Below are 7,129 nucleotides of genomic sequence, written 5' to 3' on the forward strand. Positions count from 1 at the left end.
TGAAATTTACTACTAAAATTTTGGGGCATGGTGGCACATACCTTTAACCTGAGTGCTCATGAGGTAGAGGCAGGTGAAGCTCTGTGAGTTCAAGGCCAGCCTGGTCTACACAGTGAGTTTCAGGGCAACCAGGGCTACATAGAGAGAGACCTTGTCTCAAAGACAACCCAAAGCAAAATATTTTTAAAAATTAATATGTGGCTGGAATATAGCCTAGTGGTAGAGTGCTTGCCTAGTATGTATAAGGTCTTGGATTCAACACACACACACACACACACACACACTCACAGATGTTATTTTGCACCAGGTTTGCAAGTAGTGCACATGCATGCAGGTAAAGTGTTCACTTACATAAAGTAAATGTCTAAATTTAAAACATCTAAGAAATGTTAGGCACATTGCATTGCAAGCTGTGACTGTCATTCTGTATTCACCAAGCAGCAGTGCTCCGTGGTGGCGTCCCGCCAGCAGAGACTGGCAGCCCTCCCTCTGAGTCTCCTTTTGACCTGTACTGTTAGCTTTCCCTTCCTCCTTCTGGCATGAGGCTGCGGGAGTGTGCACGGAGATCATTGCCGCAACCTGCTGGAAGTCACGTGTTTGCAGCATGCGGAAAAGTGCCCCAGGAGCGGGATGGCCTGATGTTCCAGACTCCAGGGATGGCATCCAGTGGATGGAGAGTAGTGTCCCCGGGGACACCAGGGCTTTGGTTTCCCAGAGTTGATCCAGCAAGGTACCACAGGCTGGAAAGTTGTGGATGGCAGAAGTTCAAAATCAAGGTGACGGCTGGCTGTGTGCTCTAGGGTTAAGAGAACGCATCCCTTAGGCTCTTTAGCCATAGGCACTGACAGTCTTTGACTCCCATTTCCTTCTCTCTGTACAAATTTCCTCTTCCTTCCTTCCTTCCTTCCTTCCTTCCTTCCTTCCTTCCTTCCTTCCTTCTTTCTTCCCTCCCTCCCTCCCTCCTTTTCTTTCAGACAGCGTTTCTTTTGTAGTCCTGGTTGTTCTGGAACTCACTCTGTAGACCGGACTGGCTTCACAGAGATCCACCTGCCCCTGCCTCCTGAGTGCTGGGATTAAAGGAGTGCCACACCACCGCCCGGCCAAATTTCTCTTTTCTCACAGAGACTAGTAAACGAATCCTGGTCCAGTATGACTTCATTTTATCTTGTCTACATTGTGTAAAACCCATTTCTAAATAAGGTCACATGGTTCTGAGAAGCATGCCACCTCCTTTGGTATAGTTTTAAAAAATAGAATTTTTTTTTGTGAGAAGAAATCTGGTGCGTGCATGGTTAATTTTCCAGTAGTTTCTAACCCACAAGGAACATGATGCAGTCCCTGCTTTCCTGGAGCCCACATTCTAGTGACAGAGGCAGACCATTAATTCATCTACATACACTGGTACCTGACATGCTAGTCTGTGGGAAATGACCAAACAGACTGGTAGATGTGCTGGGCCATTTTGATAGGACAGGAGGGGTTCTTGAGAGCAGAACTAAGAGAAGTGGCTGTGAGTGACCAGAAGAAGCATCTAAGGGTGGAAATCCAGGTCAGAGGCACAGCCAGATGACTCAATAGATAAAAACCCTTGCTGTGAGGCCTGACCACCTGAGTTCGACCCCTGGAACTCATATGACAGAAGGGGAGAACCCATCTCTGAATGTTATTCTCTGACTTCCACATGTTATGATTCCCAATTTTTTTTTTTTGAGACAGGGTTTCTCTGTGGCTTTGGAGACTATCCTGGAACTAGCTCTTGTAGACCAGGCTTGCCTCAAACTCATAGAGATCTGCCTGCCTCTGCCTCCTGAGTGCTGGGTTTAAAGGTGTGTGCCACCACCACCTGGCCAATTCCTAATTTTCTGAGAAGCCGCCATACTGATTTCCAAAGCAACTGTACAAGTTTGCACTCCCACCGGCAATGGAAGAGTGTTCCCCTTACTCCATATCCTCTCCAGCATAAGCTGCCATCAGAGTTTTTGATCTTGGCCATTCTGACAGGTGTTAGATGGTATCTCAGGGTTGTTTTGATTTGCATTTTCCTGATGACTAAGAATATTGAGCAATTCCTTAAGTGTCTTTTGGCCATTTGAGATTCCTCTGTTGGTCTGGAGAGATGACTCAGCCATTAAAGGCTTGGCTCACAACCAAAAATATAAGAGGACAATTCTGTATGGGCCTCATTCCCTGGCTTCCTTCAAGTATTTATCCCACCCAGATGAGCCCCCTGCCTGCTCTCCTTATCTAAGAAGCATTCATGAATGAGTTTCAATAGGCCTTTACTTTGTTCACATCCACGTAGGACTCTATATAGCTTCTTTCTTCATTTGTCAGGACAGGATCCTTTGTAGCTGCCCCCAGACTTGCTATGTAGTTGAGGATGACCTTGAACTCCTTATCCTCTTGTCTCCCACCCCCAAGTGCCAGAATTCTAGGCAATGGGTCAATGCACCGAGTTCATGCTATGCTTGTGATTGGACCCCAGGGCCTTTGTACATGCTAGGCAAGTGGTCTACCGATGGAGTCGCATCCCCAGCCTCAGGAAAAAATTCATCAGAGAGGCAGGGGAGATGGATTTGCACAAAGGGCCTGTAGTCAGAGGGTTGGGGTGGACAGTGCCATCTTCTTGTGCAACTCCAGGGACTCTACATTCATGAGTCACAATGTCAGCGGTGCTTTTAGAGCTGTATCTGGGGCAGGGAGGTAGGTGGGGGAGGGACTGAGGTGTGACTCAGGTGTGACAGCTCTGAGGGGCAACCCCACATGAACATCACCTGCCTAAGAACAGGAGGCACACAGCATCCATGCTGTTCCCTATGTCTAGCACAAGGCCTGGGCCATGAAGATGCCCAGCTGATGATGTCTTGTTGAGGGAGCAGGGCTGCCCAGGCTACAATCCCTGGTGCAGACTAACCAGGCTTGTCGAAGCCCCACCCTCCAACCCTGGGTCCTTGCTTCCCTGGCTGTCACTCCAGCTGCGGTTGCTTCTCTCTGGCTGCTTAGAAAGCCCTGGCGAATTTTATTCTGTTTCGTCTAAATTTTATTTCATTTTATTTTTGAGGCAAGGTGTTGCCTTGTAGCTCTGGCTGGCTGGGAACTCACTCTGTTTGTTTAGAACTCACAGAGATCCACCTGCCTCTACCTTCTGAGTGCTTGGAAGAGACAGGTACCACCACACTCAGCTAATGTTCATTTTATTTTTAATTATGTGTCTTTGTAGATGCCTGCAGGAGCCACAGGTGTTGGATCCTCTGGAACTGTAGTTACAGGTGGCTGTGAGAAACCCTGTGTGGATTTTGGAAACCACTCTTGGGTGCCTGTGCTAGGTAGTTTTTATATCAACTTGACACAAACTAGAGTTATCTGAAAGAAGGAAGCCTCTAATAAAAAAAAAACCCTCCATAAGATTAGGTAAGTCAGCCTAGAGGGAATTTTCTTTTCTTTGTTTATTTGGTTGGGTTTTTTGTTGTTTTAGTTTGTTTTTTCAAAACAGTGTTTCTCTGTAGCTTTGGAGCCTGCCCTGGTACTTGCTCTGTAGACCAGGCTGGCCTTGAACTCAAAGAGATCCACTTGTCTCTGTTTCCCAAGTGCTGGATCTAAAGACATGCTCCACCACTGCCAGCCTTGATTTTGAGTTTTTAAGACAGGGTTTCTTTGTGTATCCTAGAACTGGCTGTGTAGCCCAGGCTGACCTAGAACTCATAGATATTCTCCTGCCTCTGCCTCTCAAGTGCTGGGATTAAAGGCATATACTGCCACCACTGGGCACATTTTGTTAACTAGTGATTGATGGGGGGGAGGGTCTTGTGTTCTATAAGATAGCAGACTGAACAATCATGATGTAAGCAGCATCCCTCCATGCCTCTGCATCAACCCCTGTCTCCATGTTCCTGCCCTTCATGAGTTCCTGTCCTCATTTCCTTCAGGGATGGACCATGATACGGAAGTGTAAGCCAAATAAACCCTTTTCTCCCCAACTGCTTTTGGTCATGGTGTTTCATCATAGCAGTAGTAACCCTAACTAGGACAGTGCTCTTGACCACTAAGCCATCTCTCTAGCTCATACACATGAAAACTTATTTCATGTGTATGTTTTGCTTGCCTGTATGTCTGTGCACTGTATGCATGCAGTTCCTGCTGAGGCCAGAAGAGGGCATCAGATCCTGGAACTGGAGTTAACAGGTGGTTGCAAGTCACGATATGGGTACTGGGAATGGACCCCAAGTCCTCTGGAAGAGCAGCCAATATTCTTAACCGCCGAGCAACCATTTCTCCAGCCCCCAGAAGGGCAATTTTTAAACCATACCAGATTCCAAAGCTGGGATTCCAGATCAGTAGGGGGGCTAGGAGTCTTCCACTGAGTCAACTTTAAGACCTGGTACTTGACCCTAACCCTAACCCTAATTATTTGATGCAGTTTCAGAGTGTGTGTGTGTGTGTGTGTGTGTGTGTGTGTGTGTGTGTGTGTGTGTGTGTGTGTGCTGGGGATTGGACCTGGGGTCTCACAAGCATTCCATCACAGCTAGAGTGACACATAGAATTCAAAAGACTCTGTGAACTGATGAGAACAAAATTTCACCAGCTTTCTCCTGAGACAGGGGCCTTTTCTTCTACTATGGACACACAGTGTCAACCAGGCCTGTGACTTTGTTACCCTTGGAGATCACAGATAGCATGGGCATTTTGCTGTATCATTTAAGTTGATTTGCACTTCAAAAATAAGGTAGTTGGATTTGGTGGTATTGAAAGCCTATAATCCTACATGTAATGCTACATGAAGACTGCCAAGGAGAAAGACAGAGAGAGACAGAGACACAAAGACAGAGAGACAGAGAGACAGAGACAGAGAGACAGAGACAGAGACCTAGTTCTAGCTCACAAGGCCCTGAGTTCAATCTTTGATAGTTAGGGTTAATACTCAACTTGACACACTCTAAAACACTGGTTCTCAACCTGTGTATCAAGACCCCTTTGGTAAACCTCTATCTCCCAAAATATTTACATTACCATTCATAACAGGAGCAAAATTACAGTTATGGAGCAGCAATGAAATACTTTTATGGTTGGGGTCACCACGACATGAGGAACTGTGTTAAAGGGTCGCAGCAACTTGAAGCTCCCACCACCTTGCTGTCGCTGCCTTTATGGACTGTGAACTCAAACAGATCCTCTTCTGATTTCATTTTATCAGAGTCCTTTGGCTCAGCAACAAGAAAAAGAAATGAAGACAAATATTTCTATCGCCACAGCTTTTTTAAAAAATTTAAATCCCAGATCAAAATTTAAGGTAATTTCCAGACTTATCTGCCCTTGGATTGTTTTGTTTAGTGCCCTGATGAAGGATACACATGTATCTCTATGCATGATTTATATGTATTTTGTGCGTATGAGTGTTTGTCTGCACGTATGTCTGTGTACCATGTGCATGCCTGGTACCTATGGAGGCCAGAAGAGGAGATCAGACCCGCTGGAACTGGGGTTACAAATGATGGTAAGTGGCCATGTGGGTGCTGAGAATTGAACCTTGGTCCTCTGCAAGAGCAGCAAGCACTCTTAACTACCAGGCTGTCTCTCCAGCCTCCTATGCTACCATTTAAAAAATATTAAGATTAATAATGTTTCAATGCTTCATTTGAAATGCTATGGGTTTGCTGTTTTATTTTGTTTTTCTGAGACAGAGGCTGTGCTCCTGAATTTGTTAAGTAGTTGACGCTGGTGGACTGGCTAATTTTATGTCAACTTGACATAGGCTGGAGTCACCTGTGAAGAGGGGACCTCAATTAAGAAAACACCTCCATAAAATCCAGGCTACAGACAAGCCTGTAGGACATTTTCTTAATTAGTGATGCATGGAGAAGGCCCAACTCATTGTGGGTGGGGCCATCATGCACTAGCCTGGGCTGGTGGTCCTGGATTCTGTAAGAAGCAGGCTGAACAAGCCATGAGGAACAAGCCAGTAAGCAGCACCCCTCCACGGCCACCGCATCAGCTCCTGCCTCCAGGTGCCTGCCCTGTTTGAGCTCCTGTCTTGACTTTCCCTCAGTGACTGGACTATGATATGGAAATGTAAGCTTGAACAAACCCTTTCCTCCCCAACTTGCTTTGGTCAGGGTGTTTCATTGTCACACCAATAGTAACTCTAACTGGGGCAGCTGGCCTTGAACTCTCAACCCTACTGCCTCCAAGTGCTAAGATTGTAGTTATGTAACACTATGCCTGGCTAATTTTCTTTTTACAGGGGCAGTCTGGGTTGAAGATGTAACCCAGATGGATGAGTGCTTACCTTGCATACACAAAGCCCCAAGTTCCATTCCATTGCTGCAGGAACCCACGGCCGCACATAACTGTCTGGAGGATCAGAAATTCAAGGTCATTCTCATAAACCTATCAAGCTTGAGGCCTGTCTGGGCTACATAAGGCCCTGTCTCAAAAACAAAAACAGAGTGTGGCGATTTTTTAAAAATCTCCGTTTATTGGAAATCCGCCACCATTGATGAAATAAATCAATTAAACCGAATTCAAATATCAAGGTTTAATCTGAGCAAAGGGGGAGAGATGGAAAAACCACTAGGTACACTCACAGGTGGGGGCTTTTAATGCCCTTGGGGGTGGAGCCGCCAATGACAGAGGTGGGGGGGTTGTTTAGGGGCTGAGTCTGGACTGAGGCAACTCCTGGGGAGGGGCCGCTGCTGGGCACCCTGAGGGTGGTGTTTGGAACAGCCCAGCTGGAGATCTCAAACAAATACATCCCAGGCTGGTCCTGAGCACCTCGTTCAAATAGTCCCCCTGCCGTTGAAAAAAGTGTCGGGGGTAAAGAATTGCTCCCTGATGGGGGATCAAGGTTAAACCCCAGCACCGGCTCTTGAGAAAGGACGAGCTGAGTGGGAAGTCTGTAGGCTCCCCAGGCAACCAAGAGACTCCTGACCAAAGTCGAGTTCCCAGGAAGCAGGGAACCTTCATTCAGTCTTTCATTTTTTGGGAGAAGTGCCCCTTTGGCTGGTCTCAGCGGCTCTAGAGGCTGCTCAGATGGCCTTTGTATTCTGCTGGGTCAACCTTGAATAACAGCCACCCAGAGGCAGGCAGTAAGGCCAGGTTTTAATTTTTTCTTTTGTTTATTTTTATTTTATGT

Source organism: Mesocricetus auratus, unplaced genomic scaffold (assembly GCF_017639785.1).
Source record: "Mesocricetus auratus isolate SY011 unplaced genomic scaffold, BCM_Maur_2.0 Super-Scaffold_100027, whole genome shotgun sequence".
NCBI lineage: Eukaryota > Metazoa > Chordata > Mammalia > Rodentia > Cricetidae > Mesocricetus > Mesocricetus auratus.